The 23,489-nt window shown below is 37.6% G+C and overlaps 1 protein-coding gene across 2 annotated transcripts in view; it reads right to left on the bottom strand.

Moving 5' to 3' along the window:
- CEP85L (centrosomal protein 85 like) overlaps nt 1–23,489 on the bottom strand; it is a 247,224-nt gene that overhangs the window by 17,624 nt on the left and 206,111 nt on the right. Inside the window, exon 14 of one of the 2 annotated variants that reach the window (XR_010336626.1) lies at nt 21,538–21,634. The exons of the other annotated variant lie outside the window; for it this stretch is intronic. The gene's annotated coding sequence lies outside the window, so the exon portion shown is untranslated. The remainder of the gene's footprint in view (nt 1–21,537; nt 21,635–23,489) is intronic. 2 annotated transcript variants of the gene reach the window in all.

Raw genomic sequence — 23,489 nt, 5'->3', positions numbered from 1 at the left:
AAATCGATCTCAAAAAAAAAAAAAAAAAGAATACACAAAGAATGAAGGTGGAGTTATCATGCCACCTGACCTCAAGCTATACTACAGGGCTATAGTAACCAAAATAGCATAGTACTAGTACAAAAACAGATGCATACAGCAATGGAACAGACTAGAGTACCCATAAATAAGATCACACACCTGCAGCTGTCTGACCTTCTACAAACCTGACAAAAATAAGCAATGGAGAAAGGATTCCCTATTCAATAAATGGTGCTGGGATAATGGTAACTATATGCTGAAGATCAAAACTGACCCTCTTCCTTACACCATATACTAAAAGTAACTCAAGATAAATTAAAGACTTAAATGTAAATCCAAAGCTATAAAAACCCTGGAAGACAACCAAGACTATACCATTCAGAACATAGGCATGAGCAAGATTATATGATGAATTTCATATGCCAAAAGCAATTGCAACAAGAGCAAAAATTTACCAATAGGATCTAATTAAACTAAAGAACTCTGCACAGCAAAAGAAACTATCTACACAGTAAACAGGCAATCTAGAGAATGGAAGAAAATTTTTGCAAACTATGCATCCAACAAAGGTCTAATATTCAGCATCTATACAGAAGTTAAACAAATTTACAAGAAAAAAACATTAAAAAGTGGGCATAGGACATGAATAGACACTTCTCAAAAGAAGACACACAGGTGATCAGCATCATATGAAACAAAGCTCAACATCGACCATAAGATAAATGCAAATAAAAACCACAATGAGATACCATCTCACACCAGTCAGAATGGCTATTACTAAAACATCCAAAGATAACCTATGTTGATGAGGTTGTGGAGAAAAAGAAATGTATACACTACTGGTGGGAGTGTAAATTAGTTCAGCCATTGTGGAAGACAGTGTGGTGATTCCTCAAAGACCTTAAGACAGAAATACCATTTATCCCAGCAATCCCATTATTGAGTATATACTCAAAGGAATATACACTATTCTATTATAAAAAAGACACATGCACACATATATTCATTGCAGCACTATTCACAATAGCAAAGACATGAAATCAAACTAAATGCTCATCAATGATATACTTAATAAAGAAAATGTGGTATGTATGCACCATGGAATACTATGCAGTCATTAAAAAGAATGAGATTATATCCTTTGCAGGGACATGGATGGAACTGGAGGCATTATCCTTAGCAAACTAATTTCGGAACAGAAAACCAAATATCACATGTTCTCCTTTATAAGTGGGAGCTAAATGATGAGAAAACATGGACACAAAGATGAAAACACACATTGGGCCTTTCAGTGGATGGATGGTGGGAGGAGGGAAAGGATAAGGAAAAATAACTAATGGGTACTAGGCTTAATACCTGGGTGATAAAGTAATCTGTACAACAAACCCCCATTACACAAGCTTACCTGTGTAACAAACCTGCACATGTATTCCTGAACTTAAAAATTTTTTCAAAAGTTGATATAGGAGCAGAGAGTAGAATGGTGGTCACCAGAGGATGAGTGAAGAAGAAATATTGGTGAAAGGGTATGAAGTTTCAGTTATACAAGAGGAATACATTTAAAGATGTATTGCACAACATGGTAACCATGATTAACTATAATGTATTATATATATCAATTGTTGGAAGAGTATTTTAAATGTTCTCACCACAAAAAGATAAGTTAGGGGATGAACATGTTAATTAACTTGATTTATTCTTTCAACAATGTATACATGTGGCAAAACAACATATTATGTCCCATAAATATAGACAATTGTCAATTAAAATTATTTAAAACTTAAAAAAAAACACAAAAAACAGATGCTCCTTTATTCCCTCCTTTCAAATCTCATGCAAATTTCCCTTGTTGCTAAGCCCAACACAAAACCATACAGGATGAAAATTTAGGGAAACATATTTTTAGCTCAGCTAAGTTGACCAACAACAAAGTTGTCAGAGGGCTTCACAGGTACTGGTAGCATTTTTTTTTTCTTTTCTTGGATGGTGGGGGTTGGAGATGTCCATAAGCATAGATTTTAAAATATTTGTTAAACTGTACATTTACAACTTATGTGATTTTGTAATTACTTTATTTTTATGCTTTTTAAATGCTGTTAAATGTTTTGAAACATTTTAAATGTTATATAAAAGTTTGTAAATATTATTTTTTATAAGTCTAGGATTTCTCCACTAATCCTGATATTTCCATGGATAAAAGAGAACTTCAGACCAAGTCTATGAAAAGGAAAACCAAGGAAGTCTCCTCAGAGGAAATACTTGCAGTCTGTCTTTCTGATCACTTACTTACTCCCTCTCTTGGGAGAAGTACCTAATCCAGTCGGTCTATCACACCAATATATGTCACAAAAACAAGATGCCATTTATTGACTCTCCCTTAGCCTCTTGACCTACTTGTGACCAGGCACGGCAGGTATCTGAACTTCTAGACCCCATGCAGCAAACCCCTTAGTTGGGTCTTCTCTTCTCCCACAGATGAGCCAAGCCATTCTATGGTTGCACAGCTATGTCTGAGGCATAATAAACCTGGCTCTCCTCTCTGTTGGTCCAATTGTCTTTATTTCAGGGGAAAGCATTGGTAACTCCATCCACAATGGCCTAAGGTCCAAGCTTCATTCTCAAATCCATCTTTATCATTGTTTCAGTACTCATTTGACTCATTCCTGTGTTTATATTCTATCAGTGAGAACTCTAAAGTCTCCACCAGCATTAGAATCTGGGACACTGACATAAGGTCATAAGGTCCAGGAAAAGAAGTCTTCAAGTATTGGGGATCCCTCAGAATCATGTGGTCACAGCATTATAGTACCAAATGATCCATCTGGAAACAACTGAGACCTAATGATAGGATTTAGCCCTAATCAATTATTGGGGGCTAGGGTCCTAAGATTCATAACTCCCTTCCTCTAAGAATCTGGCCAAAGTATGCACTTGAATATTGCAAGCCAAATAGAAAACAAGTATCATTTTTTTTTTCACATCTGTGAAAGTTCCCTACAAATTCCAAAGGCAGGGCTCTAATAAAAACTAGATTGGAACACAACACATCTGTCGGGGCCTGACTGGGTCTCCGAGTACCACACTGAATCCAGTTATTAGAATCTTCACACTTTCAGAACTGCTTGAAGAGATTGGAGTGCATTTGAAGAGCAGATTTTGAATCCTCTTACCCCAACTGCTCCTGGAAGAAAGATTGTCTTCCCTGGACATTGGTCCCATCTTGGTGTGATTCCTGCTTGAGGACAGGAAAGCAGAGAGCAATCCCTGTCCCTGGATCCAGAAGTGAAGGAATAGTAAAAGGAAATAAATGTGTGGAGCTCAAATTTTGCTCCTGGGGTGCAGGTACTCTGTCACCAGCAGACTTGGTTCAAACTTAGTAGTGTCAAATTCTGCCTAGATTATCTTCTCCTTCTCCATAGGGAAGAGGAGAATAAGAGGATAGAAAGAAGCAAAATCTCCAATCCTTGCCCTTCCCCTGGTGAGAAAGGGGGACAAATACCTTCCAATGTAGAACAAGGTACCTGAGAAGAGTCTTGATAAAGAATAGTATTTGTATTTGAAAGAATGGAACTGGAAAAGACAGGGTTCAAGTGTTTAATTAACATGGGAAAACAGAGTACTCAAGAGCACAGAGGCAGGAGTGGCCATGGCAAAAGCATGAAGAGATTACGGCAGCATATCCAGGCAGGTTCGGGTCCTGCCTAGTTAGCTGCACTTTACCAGATTCAAGGTGACAGGAACCAACGCCTGACCTGTGATACAAAGAGTGAAAATGTGGAGGTCATTAGGAATTGGAGGATTCAAGTGACACATGGATACAGGGGGTCACTACCAGAACTTGGTATTTAAGGCAACAGAAATAATTCCAAAGTCTAACTCGCAGTCCATAGGCAGAAATTTCCTAAAGGATCCCCCATCCTTATTCATTGAAAATTAGCTATTGCCCAATCATCCCAACCCCTAAAAAATGTGATCCATTAGGCAAGTTTGCCCTGAAGTTGGCATTGTGCAAAAATATGTCAATTGGGGAACAATTAGAGTCTCTGATAATTCTTTACAAAGTTAAGGTGCTTCTGCAGGAACTGTTCATGTGGTATTAAAAGTCAGTGATACACTTTTAACTTTTATTTGATTTCCATTTTTATACTTACTAGAAAGAAAAAAGTGCAGAAAACACACTTCCTAGTACCAAACCACAAATTCCAGCTCAGTTCAAGAAACCAAAAGAGTAGGAACCCTGCCTTATGACTGATGAAAAAATTGTGGGGGCGCTGCTTTTTAAAAAAGGAGGCTAATAATAAAGCAAGAACAGCCAATAACAGTTCCGAGCAGGGAAGAAACCAGCCAAACAGTTGCCAAAAATTACTGTATTAAATGCTAAATCCCGTATTAAGGCAGCAACCAAAATTTAATCTTTTCAAATCCTTCTCTTTATAAGTAGAGCCTCCTGCTAATTTCTAAGAGGTAGAAGCACTCCTCTTTGCAAAGTGATTGGCTTTTTTGACAGGAGCCAGAATTTAAAACTGGCATTGAAACCCAGCCAATCTGAAACCAGGAAGAAGAAAGTAACAACTGCCCATTTTATCTAGAGATGCACCATTCAGATTTTCAGTATATTGATGCCAAGTTTGCCTGAGAATAAATTTCCAAAGTCTGATTGCAGACCTCCTATCTCCTGACTTTTCACCTGCCTCTGTAAGTGTATGATTAGATGGTACAGGTGATTATTTGGAGCCATCACCGGGTGTTGCTCCCACTAAAAGCAGCCCAGTGAAGCAGCACTTCCACGGTGTTCTTTCTCATAGTGACCAATGGTCCATATTCATCTACCCCAGGTCAATGAAATCCCTTAGCAAATGAGGCCTTTGTGTGGAATTCCACATGACAGGCAATATTCAGACAGAGCCTTGACAAGGAGGATGTGGAAAAGATTCTAATTTGAGGGGGGAAGGTGGAGTGGAGCTAGTGGGTGGCAGATGAGATTTTTTTTTTTAATGTTCTAGAGATCAAAATAGGTATGCAGGTTCAGAAGATCATTCAGGAATACGAAAATAATGGCACTTGCTTTTCATTGTGGAATGTTTTTAAATGACTGCTAAAATTGCCAGGCACAGTGGCTCACCCCTCTAATCCCAGCACTTTGGGAGGCCAAGGTGGGCAGATTACATGAGGCCAGGAGTTCGAGATCAGCCTGGCCAACATGGTGAAACACCGTTTCTACTAAAAATACAAAAATTAGTTGACCATGGTGGTGCGTGCCTGTAGTTCCAGCTCCTCGAGAGACTGAGGCACAGGAATTGTTTGGACCCAGGAAGCAGAGGTTGCAGTGAGGCAGGATTGCACCACTGCACTCCAGCCTGGGTGAAAACAGAGTTAGATTCTGTCTATGGATTAATTGCTGAATTCTATCTAACAATTTAAGGAACTAATACCAATCCCACTGAAACTATTCTGAGAAATAGATGAAGAAATACTTCCAAATTCATCAGCATTACCTTGATATCCAAACTAAACAAAGACACATCAAAAAAAAGAAAAAAAATTACAGACCAATATCTCTGATGAATACTGATGCAAAAATTCTCAACAAAATACTTGCAAATCTAATTCAACAAACATTAAAAAGATTGTTTATCATGACCAAATAGGATTTATGCCATGGATGCAGGGATGGTTCAACATATGCAAATTAATCCATGCAATACATTATATCAGCAGAATGAAGGACAAAAACCATATGATCATTTCAATTGACACTGGAAAAGCTTTTGATAAAATTCAATATCTCTTAGTGACAAAAACTTTAAAAAAATATGGGTATAGAAAGAACACACCTCAACATAATGAAAGCCATATATGAAAGACCCACAGCTAGTGCCATACTTTACAGGCAAAAATTGAAAGCCTTTTCTCTAAGATCTGGAACGTGACAAAGACACTCACTTTCAGCACTGTTATTCAACATAGCCCTGGAAGTCCTAGTTGGAGCAATCAGATAAGAGAAGGAAATAAAGGGCATCCAAAAAAGATGACAAATTATCCTTGTTTGCACATGATGTGATCTTTTATTTGGAAAACCTGAAGACTCCACAAAAGAAAATTAGAACTGATAAATACAGTAAAGTTTCAGGATACAAAATCAACATACAAAAATCAGTAGCATTTCTTTATGCTAACAGTGAAAAATCTGAAAAATAAATTTTTAAAAATTCCATTTACAGTAGTCACAAATAAAATTAAATACCTAGAAATTAACTTTACTAAAGAAGTGCAAGGTCTCTACAATGAAAACTACAAAACACTGATGAAGGAAATTGAAGAGGACACAAAATGGAAAGACATTCCATGTTCATGAATTGGGAGAATCAATGTCTATGTTTAAATGTCTATGCTACACAAAGCAATTACAGATTCAAGGTAATCCTTTCAAAATACCAATGACATTCTTCACAGAAATAGAAAAAAAGTCCTAAAATTTATATGAAACCAGAAAAGACCTAGAATAGCCCAAGATATCCTCAGCAAAAAGAACTAAACTGGAGGAATCACATTACCTGATTTCAAATTATACTACAGAGCTATAGTAACCAAAGCAGCATGCTACTGTCACTAAAACAGACACATAGACCAATGGAACAGAATAGAGAACCCAGAAACAAATCCACACATCACTCATTTTTGACAATGTTGCCAAGAGTATATACTGGGGAAAAGACAGTCATTTCCACAAATGGTGCTCGGAAAACTGGATATCTATATGTAGAAGAATAAAATTTGACCCCTATCTCTCACCATAAAGGGGATGTGATTATTACGCATTGCATGCCTATATCAAAACATCTGATGTACCACATAAATATATACACTTACTAGGTAACCACAAAAACTAAAGATTAAAAAAAAAAGGAAAAGACACAAATAAATAACATCAGGAAAAAATGAGACATAACAAGTGAGACCATAGAAATACAACAAATCATTGGAGACTATTATGAACAACTATACGATAACAAATTGGAAAACAGAAAAAATAGACAAATCTTGGATATATACAACCAACCAAGATTAAGCTAGGAATAAATAGAAAACCTTAATAAACCAATAACAAGTAATAAAATTGAAGCTATAATTAAAAGTCTCCTATCAAAGAAAAGCCCAGGACCTGATGACTTAACTGCTGAATGCCACCAAGTAGTTAAAGAACTAATACTAATTCTACTCCAACTCTTAAAAAAATTGCAATGGAAGGAATATATCGAAACTCATCCTGTAAGGCCAGTATTACCCTGATACCAAAACCAGAGAAGGACACAATGGAAAAAAATAGGCCAATATAAATAATAAATGTAGATTCAAAAAACCTCATCAAAGTATCAGCGAATCAAATTCAACAACACATTGAAAAGATCATTCACCACAATACAGTGGGATTCATCTCAGGGATGCAAGGATGGTTCAACATAATAGTTCAAAGCAAAAAACATAATACATCACCTTAACAGAACTGAGAACAAAAACCATATGACTATTTCCATGGATGCCAAATAAACATGTAATAAAATTCAATGTCCTTTTATTAAAAAAAAAACCCTTATCAAATTGGCTTTTATTTAAGAATATCTCAAAATGGAAAGGCTGTATATGACAAACCCACAGTTAACATCATACTGAATGGGGAAAAAGTGAAGGCTTTTCCTCTAAGATCTGGAACAAGACAAGGATTTCAACTTCCACCACTTTTATTCAATATAGTACTAGAAGTACTGGCTAGAGCAATTGGGCAAGAGAAAGAAATATAGGGAATCCTAACTGGAAAGGAAGGAGTCAAATTAGTTTTGTTTGTAGATGACAAGATCTTATATTTAGAGAAACCTAAAGAATCCACCAAAAACTATTAGAACTGATAAATTAAGTTACAGAACAGCAAATCAACAGTAGCATTTATATATATGTGATTTATATATGCCAACAGTAAACAATCCAAAAAAGAAATCTAGAATGAATAAGTTCTAGTGTATGATATCACAGTAGAGTGACTAAATTAGCAATAATTTATTGTACAGCTAGAAGATGTGGGATGTTCTCAGTATAAAGAAATGATAAATATTTGAGGTGATGGATATCCTTCTTACCTTGATTTGACCATTACACACTGTATGCATGTATCAAAACATCACATATACCCCATATATATGTAAAATTATTATGTACGAATAAAAAAGAAAACTGAAATGCAGAATCTGAGGCCCTACTCAGACCTACTAAGCCAGGATATGCATTTTACAAGATACCCCAGAAATGCATGTACATATTTGAATTTGAGAAGTTGCTTTAAGTGTTGTAGTCACTGCCATAACAAAAATCAGCTCTGGTCCCTGGGCACTGCACCCAGTCAGCTCCAAATAGAGGCAAGCATAGACAGCATTAGTCAACAGGTGAGTCCATCATCTAAATATTTATTAGGCATCTCCTAGCTTCCAGTCACTACAGGTGCCATGCCTTTAGCTCTCAGTGTATCTGTCTCCCTGTGCTATATGAAGTTCTCACTATTAACTGCACAGAGTTTTAGAGTTGAGGGGCACCTTTCAGATGACATTACCCAACTCCTCTATTTTGCCTATGAAGAAGCTAAGGTTGTAAATAGTTCAAGACATACAGAACTATAGTCCAGATATTCTAACTTACTCTTTGCTTACATCACACTTGATTCTTTCTCCATATATAAAACTCAAGAGAGGTGTCATTAGTTTGACCCCTATACACATGGAGTGGGCACATAAAGTGAGGAGAGCTTGTCTCCAGATGGCTGAAGGAGAAGTGATGTGTGTCACTTTGCAAGTGACCTTCTTACATGTACTTTTTAAAAAATATACTTTAAGTTCTGGGATACATGTGCAGAACTTGCAGGTTTGTTATATAGGTATACACACATCATGGTGGTTTTCTGCACCCATCAACCTGTCATCTACATTAGGTATCTCTCTAATACAATCCCTCCCCTAGCTCACCACCTCCTGACAGGCACCAGTATGTGATGTTTCCCTCCCTATGTCCATGTGTTCTCATTGTTCAACTCCCACTTATGAGTGAGAACGTGTGGTGTTTGGTTTTCTGTTTCTGTGTTAGTTAGCGGAGAATAATGGTTTCCAGCTTCATCCATGTCCCTGCAAAGGACATGAACTCATCCCTTTTTATGCCTGAATAGTATTCTATAGTATATATGTGCCACATTTTCTTTATCCAGTCTATCATTGATGGGCATTTGGGTTGGTTCCAAGTCTTTGCTATTGTGAATAGTGCTGCAATAAACATATGTGTGCATGTGTCTTTATAGTAGAATGATTTATAATCCTTTGGGTATATGCCCAGTAATGGGATTGCTGGGTCAAATGGTATTTCTATTTCTAGATCCTTGAGGAACTCCACACTGTCTTCCACAATGGTTGAACTAATTTACACTCTCACCATCAACGTAAAAGCATTCTTATTTCTCCACATCATCTCCAGCATCTGTTGTTTCCTGACTTTTTAATGATTGCCATTCTAACTGGCATGAGGTGTTATCTTATTGTGGTTTTGATCTGCGTTACTCTAACAACCAGTGATGATGAGCTTTTTTCCAAATGCTTGTTGGCTGGATAAATGTCTTTTTTTGAGAAGTGTGTGTTCATATCCTTTGCCCACTTTTTGATAGGATTTTTTTTTCTTGTAAATTTGTTTAAGCTCCTTCTAGATCCTAGATATCAGTCCTTTATCAGATAGATAGATTGCAAAAATTTCTCCCATTCTGTAGGTTGCCTATTTACTCTGATGACAGTTTCATTTGCTGTGCAGAAGCTCTTTAATTAGATCCCATTTGTCAATTTTGGCTTTTGTTGCCATTGCATGAAATTCTTGCCCATTCCTATGTCCTGAATGGTATCGCCTAGGTTTTCTCCTAGGGTTTTTATGGTTTTAGGTCTTACATTTAAGTCTTTATTTCATCTTGAGTTAATTTTTGAATAAGATGTAAGGAAGGGGTCCAGTTTTAGTTTTCTGCATATGGCTAGCCAGTTTTCCCAACACCATTTATTAAATAGGAAATCCTTTCCCCATTGTTTGTTTTTGTCATGTTTGTCAAAGATCATCTGGTTGTACCATGCTGTTTAAAGTAACTGTAGCCTTATAGTATAGTTTAAAGTCAGGTAGCATGATGCCTCCAGCTTTGTTCTTTTTGCTTAGGATTGTCTTGACTATATGGGCTCTTTACTGTTAAGCATGAAATTTAAAGTAGGTTTTCCTAATTCTGTGAAGAAAGTCAGTGATAGTTTACTGGGGATAGCACTGAGTCTATAAATTACTTTGGGCAGTATGGCCATTTTCATGATATTGATTCTTCCTATCAATGAGCATGAAATGTTTTCCATTTGTTTGTGTTCTCTCTTATTTCCTTCAGCAGTGATTTGTAGCTCTCCTTGAAAAGGTCCTTTACATCCCTTCTAAGTTGTATTCCTAGGCATTTTTTTCTCTTTGTAGCAATTGTGAATGGGAATTCACTCATTACTTGGCTCTGTGTCTGTTATTGGTGTACAGGAATGCTTGTGATTTTTGCATATTGATTTTGTATCCTGAGACTTTGCTGAAGTTGCTTATCAGTTTAAGGAGATTTTGGACTGAGATGATGCAGTTTTCTAAATAACAATCATGTCATCTGCAAACAGTTTGACTTCCTCTCTTCCTATTTGAATATCCTTTATTTCTTTCTCTTGCCTGATTTTCCTGGCCAGAACTTCCCATACTATGTTGAATAGGAGTGGTGAGAGAGGACATCTTTGTCTTGTGCTGGTTTTCAAAAAGAATGCTTCCATCCAGCTTTTGCCCATTCAGTATGATATTGGCTGTGGGTTTGTCATAAATAGCTGTTATTATTTTGAGGTACATTCTATTAATACCTAGTTTATTGAGAGTTTTTAGCATGAAGAAGTGTTGAATTTTATTGAAGGCCTTTTCTGCATCTGTTGAGATAATCATATGGTTTTTGTCACTGGTTCTGTTTATGTGATGGATTACATTGATCATGTATGTTGAACCAGCCTTGCATCCCAGGGTTGAAGCTATCTTGATTGTGGTGGATAAGCTTTTTGATGTGTTGCTAGATTCAGTTTGCTAGTATTGTATGCAGGATTTTCACATCGATGTTCATCAGGGATATTGGCCTGAAATTTTCTTCTTTAGTTGTGCCTCTGCCAGGATTTGGTATCAGGATTATGCTGGCCTCATAAAATGAGTTAGGGAAGAGTCTTTTTTTTTTTTTTTTTTCCTGTTGTTTGGAATAGTTTCAGGAGGAATGGTACCAGCTGCTCTTTGTATTTCTGGTAGAATGCAGCTGTGAATCCATCTGGTCCTGGGCCTTTTTTGGTTGGTAGGCTATTAATTACTGCCTCAATTTCAGAACTTGTTATTGAATCCCTATTCAGGGATTCAACATCTTCCTAGTTTAGTCTTGGGAGGGTGTATGTATCCAAGAATTTATTCATTTCTTCTAGATTTTCTAGTTTATTTGTGTAGAGGTGTTTATAGTATTCTCTGATGGTAGTTTTAATTTCTGTGGGATCACTAGTAATATCCTCTGTATCATTTTTTATTGTGTCTATTTGATTATTGTCTCTTTTCTTCATTAGTCTGGCTAGTGGTCTATGTATTTTGTTGATTTTTTTTAAAAAACAGCTCCTAGATTATTTTTTGAAGGGTTTTTCATGTCTCTATCTCCTTCAGTTCTGCTCTGACTTTAGTTATTTCTTTTCTCCTTCTAGCTTTTGAGTTTGTTTTCTCTTGCTTCTCTAGTTCTTTTAATTGTGATGTTAGGGTATTGATTTTAGATCTTTCCTACTTTCTTCTGTGTGCACTTAGTGCTGTAAATTTTCCTCTAAACACTGCTTTAACTGTGTCACAGAGATTCTGATTCATGCGTCTTTGTTCTCATTGGTTTCAAAGAACTTCATTATTTCTGCCATCATTTTGGTATTTATCCAGTAGTCATTTAGGAGCAGGTTGTTAAGTTTCCATGTAGTTGTGCAGTTTTGAGTGAGTTTCTTGATCCTGAGTTCTAATTTGATTGAACTGTGGTCTGAGAGTCTGTTATGATTTCCATATTTTTGTGTTTACTCATGAGTGTTTACTTCCAATTATGTGGTTAATTTTAGAATAAGTGCAATGTGGTGTTGAGAAGAATGTACATTCTGTTGATTTGCGGTAGAGAGTTCTGCAGATGTCTATTAAGTCTGCTTGGTCCAGAGCTGATTTCAAGTGCTAAATATTCTTGTTAATTTTCTGTCTCATTGATCTGTCTAATATTGACAGTGGGGTGTTAAAGTCTCCCACTATTATTGTGTGGGAGTCTAAGTCTCTTTGAAGTCTCTAAAAACTTGCTTTATGAATCTGGGTGCCCCTTTATTGGGTGCATATAGGACAGTTAGCTCTTCTTGTTGCATTAATTCCTTTACTTTTATGTAATACCCTTCTTTGTCTCTTTTGATCTTTGTTGGTTTGAAGTCTGTTTTAAAAAGCAGATTGCAACCTTTGCTTTTTATGGCTTTCCATTTGCCTAGTAAATCTTCCTCCATTTTTAAATTTTGAGCCTATATGTGTCTTTGCACATGAGATAGGTCTCCTAAATACAGCACACCAATGGGTCTTGACTCTTTATCCAATTTGCGAGTCTGTGTCTTTTAACTGGGGCATTTAGCCCATTTACATTTAAGATTACTATTGTTATGTGTGAATTTAATCCTGCCATTATGATGCTAGCTGGTTATTTTGCCTGTTAGTTGATGCAGTTTCTTCCTAGTGTCGATGGTCTTTACAATTTGGTGTGTTTTTGCAGTGGCTGGTAGCAGTTGTTCCTTTCCATGTTTAGTGCTTCCTTCAGGAGCTCTTGCAGGGTAGGCCTGGTGGTGACAAAATCCCTCAGCATTTGCTTGTCCATAAAGGATTTTATTTCTTCTTTGCTTAGGAAGCTTAGTTTGGCTGGAAATGAAATTCTGGGTTGAAAAGTCTTCTCTTTAAGAATGTTGAATATTGGCCCCCCACTCTCTTCTGGCTCGTAGGGTTCCTGCTGAGAGATCCACTGTTAGTCTGCTGGGCTTCCCTTTGTGGGTAACCTGACCTTTCTCTCTGACTGCCCTTAGCATTTTTTCCTTCATTTCAACCTCGGTGAATCTGACAATTATGTGTCTTGGGGTTGCTCTTCTCAAGGAGTATCTTTGTGGTGTTCTCTGTATTTCCTGAATTTGAGTGTTGGCCTGCCGTGCTAGGTTGGGGAAGTTCTCCTGGATAATATCCTAAAGAGTGTTTTCCAACTTGGTTTGATTCTCCCCTTTACTTTCAGGTACACTGATCAAAGGTAGATTTGGTCTTTTCATGTAATCTCTTATTTCTTGGAGGCTTTGTTCATTTCTTTTCACTCTTTTTTCTCTAATCTTGTCTTCACACTTTATTTCATTGAGTTGATCTTCAATCTGATATCCTTTCTTCCGTTTGATCAGTTCAGCTATTAAAACTTCTATATGCTTCATGAAGTTCTCATGCTGTGTTTTTCAGCTCTATCAGGTCGTTTATGTTCTTCTCTAAACTGATTATTCTAGTTAGCACTTCATCTAACCCTGTTTCAAGTTCTTAGCTTCTTTGCATTGGGTTAGAACATGTTCCTTTAGCTCAGATAAGTTTGTTATTACCCACCTTCTGAAGCCTGCTTCTGTCAATTCATCAAACTCATTGTCTGTCCAGTTTTGTTCCCTCACTGGTGAGGAGCTGTAATCCCTTAAAGGAGAAGAGGTGTTCTGTTTTTTGGAGTTTTCAGTCTTTTTGCACTCGTTTTTTCCCATCTTTGTGGATTTATCTTCCTTTGGTCTTTGAGGTCAGTGACCTTTGGATGCAGTCTCTGAGTGGATGTCCTTTCTGTTGATGTTAAAACTATTTCTTTCTGTTAGTTTTCCTTCTAACAGTCAGGCCCCTCTGCTGCAGGTCTGCTGGAGTTTGATGGAGGTCCACTCCAGACCCTGCTTGTCTGGAAATCACCAACAAAGATTGCAGAACAGCAAACATTGCTGCCTGTTCCTTCCTCTGGTAGCCCTGCCCCAGAGGGGGTACCCAACAGATGCCAGCCAGAGCTCTCCTGTATAAGGTGTCTGTCAGCCCCTACTGGGAGGTGTCTCCCAGTCAGAATACATAGGGGTCAGGGAGCCACTTGAGTCAGTCTGTATCAGAGCTTGAACACTGTGTTGGGAAATCTGCTGTTCTCTTCAGAGCTGCCAGGCAGGGACGTTTAGGTCTGCTGAAGCTGTATCCACTAGCAACCCTTTTCCCAGGTGTTCTGTCCCAGGAAGGTGGGAGCTTTATTTATAATTTTCTGACAGGCTGTTGCCTTTTTTCAGAGATGCCCTGCCCAGTGAGGACATCTAGTAAGATACTGCATGCAGCTGCTGAGCTGTGTTAGGCCCACCCAGTTCAAATTTCCTGCCAGCTTTGCTACACTGTGGGATTGAAACTGCCTACTTGAGCCTCAGGAATGATGGACACCCCCTCCCCCCACCAAGCTTGAATAACCCAGATTGAGCTCAGACTGCTGTGCTGGTTGCAAGAATTTCAAGCCAGTGGGTCTAAGCTCGCTGATCTCTGTGGGGGTGGGACTCACTTAGACAGACCACTTGGCTCCCAGGCTTCAGTTCTCTTTCCAGGGGAGTGAACAGTTCTATCTTGCTGGCGTTCCAGGTGCCACTAGGGTATGAAAAAATAAACAGCTGCAGCTAGCTTGGTTTCTGCCCAAATGGCAGCCCAGTTTTGTGCTGGAAACCCAGGGCCCTGCTGGTTGTGTAGGTACCAGAGGGAATCTCCTGGTCCGCTGTTTGTGAAAAATATGGGAAAAGCACAGTATCCAAGCCAGAGTGCAGGAAATAATCCCTAATGGCTTCCCTTGTCTAGGAGAGGGAGTTCCCTGGCCCCTTGTGCTTCCCAGGTGAGGCAATGCCCCACCCTGCTTCAGCTCTTTGGGCTGCACCGACTGTTCAATCAGTTCCAATGAGATGAACCAGTTACCTCAGTTGGAAATGTGAAAATCACCTGCCTTCTGCATTGATCTTGCTGAGAGCTGTGCACCAGAGACGTTCCTATTTGACCATCTTGCCTGGAGACCCAGGTTATTTATTTGAAGTTTTTCTTCTTTTTTGATGTAGGCACTTACAGGTATAAAGTTCCCTCTTATTACTGCTTTTTCTGTATTCCATAGATTTGGTATGTTTCCATTTTCATTTACTTCAATAAAATTTTCAATTATCTTCTAATTTCTTCATTGACCCATTGGTCATTCAGGAGCATATTTTTTAATTTGCATGTGTTCATGTAGTGTTCAAAATTCCTCTTGTTGATTTCTAGTTTTATTCTATTGTGGTTAAAAAAATTTGATATAATTTTGATTTCTAAAAATGTTTTAAGAACTGATTTGTGACCTAACATATGGTCTATCTTTGGAAATGACCTATGTGCTGAGGGGGAGAATGTGTCTTCTGTAGCGGTTGGATGCAATGTTCTGTAAATATCTATGAGATTTATTTGATATATAGTGCAGATTAACTCTAATGCTTCTTTGTTGAGTTTCTGTCTGGGAGATCTGTACAACGCTCAAAGTGAGGTGTTGAAGTCTCCAGCTATTGAGGTCTATCTCTCTCTTTAGCTGTAATATTTGCTTCATATATCTGGGTCATCCAGTGTTGGGTGTATGTATATTTACAATCGTTATATCCTGTTACTGGATTGACTCCTTTATCATTAGATAATGACCTATATTAATCTGTTCTCATGCTACTAATAAAAGTATACCGAGAATGGTTCATTTATAAAGGAAAGTGGTTTAATTGGCTCACAGTTCAGCATGGCTGGGAAGGCCTCAGGAAACTTACAATTATGGCAGAAGGCGAAGCTAACACATCCTTCTTCACATGGCAGCAGGAAGGAGAAGAATGAGAACCAAGAAAAGGGGGAAGCTCTTTATAAAACTATCAGATCTCATGAGAACTTACTATCATAATAGCATGGGGGAAAACACCCCTGTGATTCAATTACCTCCCTTTGGGTCTCTCTCACCACATGTGGAGATTATGGGAACTACAATTCAACATGAGATTTGGGTAGAAACACAGCCAAACTATATCACCATCTTTGTCTCTTTTTATAGTTTTTGTCTTGAAATCTATTTTGTCTAATATGAGTATAGCTACTCTTGCTCTTTTTTTAATTTCCGTTGGCATGGCATATCTTTTTCCATTCCTTTATTTTCAATCTATAGGTAAAGTGTGTTTATTTCACTGCATAGGTAAATTGTATTCCTGGTAGGCAACAGATTATTAGTTCTTGTATTTTTATTCATTCAGCCACTCTATGTCTTTAGATTGAAGAGTTTAATCCATTTATATTCAATGGTATTCTTGATAAGCAAAAATTTACCCTGCCATTTTGTTATTTGTTTACAAGTTGTTTTGTGGTCTTGTCTTCTTTATTTCCTTCCTTCCTATCTTCCTTTTAGTGAAGGTGATTTTCTCTGTTGGTATGATTTAATTTCTTCCGTGTGTGTGTGTGTGTGTGTGTGTGTGTACTTGTCATGTGTTTTTTGATTTGAGGCTACCATGAAACTTGCAAATACTTTCTTATAACCCATTATTTTACACTGGTGATAACACTGATTGCACAAACAAACATGCAAAAAGAAAAAAAAACTGATAAAAACTCTAACTTTCACTTATCCCCTTGTTTTTTAAGTTTTATTGTTTTTATTTGTATCTTATTATACTATCTATGTTTTGAAAAGTTGTAGTAGTTATTATTTTTGACTGGTTAATCATTTAGTTTTTGTACTTAAGAGAGGAGAGATTTACACACTATGAAAGCTACAATAAGAGGTTTCCTGTGTGCTTACTATTGTCAGTGAGTTTTGGACTTTCAGATGACTTCTTCTTGCTATTAATTCTTTTCTTTCAGATTTAAAGAATCCCTTTCGCATTATTTGTAGGGCGGGTCTGATGTTAATGAAATCCCTCAGGTTTTGTTTGGGAAAGTTTTTATTTATCCTGCATGCTTGAAGGATATTTTCACCAGATATACTATTCTAGGGTCATTTTTTTTTCCTTCAGCAACTTTCTACCTGTATGTCTCTCTCTATATCTCCTCTTTAAGGCCAGTAAGTCTTAGATTTGTTTATTTTCTGAATCTTATAGGTGTGCTTCATTCTTTTTTATTCTTTTTTTTCTTGTCTTTTCAGTGTATTTTCAAATATCCTGTCCTTAAGCTTACTAATTCTTTCTTCTGTTTGTGCAATTCTGCTGTTAAGAGATTCTGATGCATTCTTCAGTATGTCAGTTGCATTTTTCAATTCTAGAATTTCTGCTTGATTCTTTTTAATAATTTCAATCTCTTTGCTAAATTTATCCCATATAATTCTTTTTTTGTTTGTTTGTTTTTGAGATGGAGTCTTGCTTTGTCACCCAGGCTGGCATGCAGTGGTACAATCTTGGCTTACCGCAACCTCTGCCTCCTGGGTTCAAGCTATTCTCCTGCCTCAGCCTCCCAAGTAGCTGGGATTACAGGCACCCACCACCACACCTGGCCAATGTTTGTATTTTTAGTAGAGATGGGGTTTTACCATGCTAGCCAGGCTGGTCTCGAACTCCTGATTTCAGGGAATCTGCCCACCTTGGCCTCCCAAAGTGCTAGAATCACAAGCATGAGCCACCACACCTGGCCTATCCCACAGAATTCTAAATTTCTTCTGTGTGTTATCTTGCATTTTCTTTGAGTTTCCTCAAAACAGCTATTTTGAATTCTCTGTCTGAAAAGACACACATCTTTGTTTCTCCAGGATTGGTCCCTGGTACCTTATTTAGTTTGTTTTATTAGGTCATGTTTTCCTGCATGATCCTGATGATTGTATATGTTCCTTGGTGTCTCAGCATTGAAGAGTTTAGATAGTTATTATACTCATCACAGACTAGGCTTGTTTGTGCCTATTCTTCTTGAGGAGGATTTCCAGGTATTTCGTAGTATTTGCAGACTTGTGACGGTACTGCTGGTACTTGGATAAGATCCAGAAGAATTCTCTGTATTACCAGGCAGAGACTCTTGTTCTTTTCCCTTACTTTATCCCAAACACATGGAGTGCACTGAACCACTTGGAACTAGGGGTGGTGATGTAAGCACCCTGTGGCCACCACTACTGAAACTGAGCTGGGTCAGATCTGAAGCCTGCAGAGCACTGAGTCTTGCCCTAAACCTGCTGTAACCACTACTGAGGTGTCACCTATGTTCACTTAAGGCCCTAGGGCTCTATGATCAGCAGGTACCAAAAGCAGTCATATTTGTGTCCTTCCCTTCAGGGTTGCAAATTCGCCCAGGTCCTTGATGGGTCCAGAGATGCTTTCTGGGAGCCAGGGCTTGGAGCCAAAACCTTAGAAATCTGCCTGATGTTCTATTCTTCTGCGGCTAAGCTGGTGCTCAAACCACAATATAAAATCCTTCCCATTCTCTTTCTCATTTTCCACAACCTCTCTTTCTGGTCACCACCACCACTGGCTCATGGGGAGTTCTGTCAGGCCACTAACAATGTTCGCTTAAAGCCCAAGGTCTCTTCAGTCAGTTTGTGGTGAACACTGCCAGGCCTGGGACTCACCCTTCAGGGCGGTGGGCTCCTCTCTGCCCCAGAGTAGGTCCAGAAATGCTATCCAAGGGCCTGGCCCTGGAATCAGCTCATGGTTCTCTTTTTGCTGTTGTTTCTTGTGGGTGTACATCTATGTCTTTGCTTTGAAGGATTATTCATTCCAGTCTTCTCTCTTCAGTTTGTTTATTTTATTGGATAGATATGCTTATGGGTTCCTTACTGCTCAGTCACTGACTCGTTTCTGGTTCTAGCTAGCACCTTAAGCCTACGTTTGCCTCAGCTCTAGTAAACAATCAGAGAGCTGCCTTTCCTGAATGAGGGAGATGCCCCTAAAATATATTCTGGCAGTGTGGGAAGGCTGGCTAGCAGTTCATGCCCAGAAGCATGTGGGACAAACCTCCTATGGCATAGTGCTACCAAATAGCCATCGAAATTTGGCATCTTTTTTGGCTGAGTTACAAAGCAAAGTTTCTAGGGCTGAAGAAGAAAAAGTGGGCTGCCTACCCACTTTGTCCCTGCTTGTCCTCAAGGATATTTCTCCCTTCAGGCATTCGAGATGCTTTTTGTTGGTTAAGGTAGGGACAGGTCTCCTGCCAAGGAACCAAAGATTGTGGGAAAGTTGGTTTTACACCTCAGTTTCACTTTTTTTACTATAGAAAAAATGAGTTTGGGGAAAATTTTTCACATATTTGGTTACAGGGAGAAACTGGGGAGGGGCATCATGAATGTGGAAGTCTAATTCTCTTACTGTCCACTCATAGTTGTTTTCACTTTTCAGGGCCTTAGGGAGTATCTCAAGTTCATATTTGAGTCCTGAGATATTTCTGGTGATAATCTTGGTGCTGTATATTTAGTTTGGGTTTTCTGTTATGGGGAATGGGGGAGGTGAAGCCAGCTTGTTTCTATGAAACTATTTTGATTTTTGAATTGAAAGTCACTTATTCCTTTTAACTCTATTTTTGCACCCATTAACCAATCTCTTTTGATTTCCTTGTCCCGTCTACACTTCCTAGCCTCCAGTAACCATATTCTACATTCTATCTTCATGAGATCAACTATTTGAGCTCCCACATATGAGTGAGAACATAGGGTATTTGTCTATCTTTGCTTGGCTTATTTCACTTAACAGAATGTCCTCCAGGTCTATCCATGTTGCTGCAAATGACAGAATCTCATTTTTTTATGGTAAATAATCTTCCATTATGTATGTATATCATATTTTCTCTATTCATTCATCCACTGATGGACACTTAGAAATGCAGAATCTTGTCCACTATTCATAGTAGTCAAGTTATGGAATCAATCTAACAAGGTTCTGGTGGTGCAAATACTGATGGTTCCTGGGCTATACTTTGAGTAGCAAGTATTTAAAATACCTGAATGCCTCTAAGTCAAAATAAAAGAGAAAAATAATAAAATAAAGTAGTAGGCTGTATAGTTCATATCTGTGATTTTCAAAGTAGGGTTCACAGTCAGACATAGGTAGTGAGGATTCTTTTATGGAGCAAATAAAGTATAAATTAATAGACTTTAATTTTCATATACTAATAAATGCTGCTTAGTAGCAGGAGTTCCTACTGAGAGGATCCTATTGTCTTGCAGTGGTTGGTAACTATATAAAATGTGTTCATTCATTCAACAACTACTATTAAGCACTGCCTGTGTGCAAAGCACTGATGCCATCACTGGGAGAACATCTGAGCAAATTTTTAAAACTCCCTGCTCTCATAGAGATTATATTTTAGCAGAGAAAAACATAATAAGATATACATGTAGGTGGAATTCCTATTTGTTTGGAAAAGATACTTTTTTTTTTTTGAGACAGAGTCTCACTTCATCACCCAGCCTGGAGTGTGGAGGCACGATCTTGGCTCACTGCAATCTCTACCTCCTGAGTTCAAGCAAGCCTCCCACATAACTGGAATTACAGGAGCACACCACTATGCTCAGCTAACTCTTTGTATTTTTAGTGGAGACATGGTATCCTCCATGTTGGCCAGGCTGGTCTCAAATTCCTGTACTCAAGTGATCTGCCTGCCTCAGCCTCTCAAAGTGCTGATATTACAGGTAGAAGCTACCACATCCAGCCCTTTTGTGATCATCTTTTTAAACATCTAGATCTGTATGAGGAAAGAATACAGAGGAAATAATAAATACTAGTTAATATGTTAATGATAGAAAGTATTACCTCATCAAGATGTAGAGAGCTCTTACACATGTATTGCCTAAGTACCAGATATAGAAGCTGGAAAAAAAAGTGATATAAGGTACAAAACTACCCGGTCAGTAATGAGCAAAACATAAAGGAGGCATGCTTCCAAAATACTGAAAATAAAATCAGCCAGGTAAATGTATCTTTTCTAAATAAAATATTTAGAAAATAAAATCATGCTACTAATGAAGACATACCCAACACTGGGTAATTTATAAAGAAAAAGAGGTTTAATGGACTCAGAGCTCCACATCGCTGGGGAGACCTCATAAGTATGGCAGAATGCAAAGGAGGAGAAAGGCACGTCTTACATGGTGGCAAGCAAGAGAGAGAGCATGTGCAGGGAATCTGCCCATTTCAAAACCATTAGATCTCATGATACTTATTCCCTATCATGAGAACAGTATGGAAAAAACCCACCCTATAATTCAGTTATCTCCCACCAGGTCCGACCCAAGACTCATGGGGATTATTACAGTTCAAGGTGAGATTAGGGTGGGGACCCAGTACCAAACCATATCATCTCTTATTCCCATAAGCCTCAATAATGTTTAAAGTTATACAAATGTCCTATAATCTAAATAAATAGAAGCACAGAAAATTTTGGCCAGGCACAGTGACTTACACTTGTAATTCCAGCATTTCGGGAGGCTGAAGTGAGAGGATTGCTTATGCCCAGAAGTTGGAGACTACACTTGGCCACATAGGGAGATCCCCAACCTCTACAATGAAAAAAAAAAATTAAAAAATTAGCCAGCTTTGTGGAACACACCTATAGTCCCAGCTCCTCAAGATGCTAAGGTGAGAAGATTGCTTGAGTACAGTAAGGTTGCAGTGAGCAGGGATCACACCAGTGAATTCCAGCCTGGGGTATGGAGTGAGACTCTGTCTCAAGAAAAAAAAAAAAATTGTAAGGAAATATGAAATAAGTGGAAATGCTTACAGTTATTTTTAATAGAAATGATGCATTGTTTTAATAGAAATGAAAGGCTTGTATCAGATAACTTGGAAGAGCATACTCTTCCAAGTTATCTGATACAAGCCTTTCATTGCCACTGAGCTATTTTACAACTTTTAGAAGTTGTAGGTAACAGATAGCAAAGCAATATAATTGTCTATGGACAATTCTTGTCTATGGATATGCAATAAATTGTGTCTAGTGGAGGTTCAATTAACTTCCCTTTCCCCATGATAGAAAGTCAGTTTTGCAACCACATGCAAATTCATTTCAATATTCTTGATAAATAAGTGTCTTCATTCTTTGAGTTCTCTCTCGAATCAGTTATAAAAGGTTTTCCAATTCCCTCATTTAATTAATAAGTTAAATAAAATCTTTGGCATCTGTTCATTTTATATTCATATGAGCCATTATGTTACTTTTTATGGAAAATTATCCTTTTACAGATTTATGAAACAAAACACTTTATCATTTTCAAGTTGAAAAGAAGCTTCAATTTTTACTTAAAATTGAATCTGATCATTCAATTAAATTTAAGTGAATTTACATATTCCTATTATATATTCCTAGCATAGCATTATTCTATGAAAACATTAATCCCTGCATGGATGGACTGATAGCTCAAGGTCATTAAATATACTGTCTTTCCATAGTGTCCCCAGTTTTGATAACTTCTGGCTGGAAAGTTTTCCTGACTAGCTTTTTCAGGGTGGAAAACTGGGATAAAGTCATAGAGAATGTGAGTTCATTTGGCTTGCTTTGTAAATTAACACATCCAAGTCCAGATTGACAGCAATGTAATTTTAAAAATAACTGCTTGATAACAATGCAATAGCTATTATACCTGAATAATAATTTTACAATTTACATGTCACAAATAAATGAAGAAATACATCCTCCAGCCCAATTCTTCCCATTTGATAAAATAGATTAAAATTAGAAACTTCTAAGAAAGATACTGTTAAGATAATGAAAAGATAGGCCTATCTTGGAGAAAATATTTGGAAAACATGTATATGATAAAGCACTTGTATTTGGAATATACAAAGAACTCTAAAAGCTCAACAATGTGAACATAAACAATCCAACTAAAAAATGGAGAAAAGATCCAGACATCTCACCAAAGAAGATATATGGATGGCAAATATGCATGCAAAAAGAAGCTCAACATCGTATCTATAGAGAATTACAAATTCAGACAACAATAAGATACCACTACACACCTGTTAGAATGGGTAAAATCAACATCAAATGCTGAAAAGCATGTGGAATGACAGTAAATCTCACTTACTGCTTGTGGTGTAAAATGGTACTGCCACTTTGGAAGACAGGTTGGCAGTTACCCAGAACCTCAAATTGTGTCTATAAATATTTCATATGCAATGTTCAGGTCTCAATAAAAAATGAACAGGTATATGAAGAATCAAAAGTTTATTAAAATGAAGAGAAACAACAGACAGTAGAAATAGATAAGTTGGGAGTACAGATGATGGATTTTAAAATACTCATGCTTATATTCTCAAGAAATAAGTGAAAAAATTACAAATATTAGTAGAAAACTGAAAATTTCAAGGAAGAAACAAATGGAAATACTAAAACTGAAAAATACAACAATTGAT

Source organism: Aotus nancymaae, unplaced genomic scaffold (genome assembly GCF_030222135.1).
Source record: "Aotus nancymaae isolate 86718 unplaced genomic scaffold, 86718_ANA_hifiasm-v0.15.2.pri h1tg000040l, whole genome shotgun sequence".
Classification (NCBI taxonomy): Eukaryota; Metazoa; Chordata; class Mammalia; order Primates; family Aotidae; genus Aotus; species Aotus nancymaae.
Note: the sequence above shows the minus strand (reverse complement) of the source record. Positions and strands in the feature narration are given on the sequence as shown.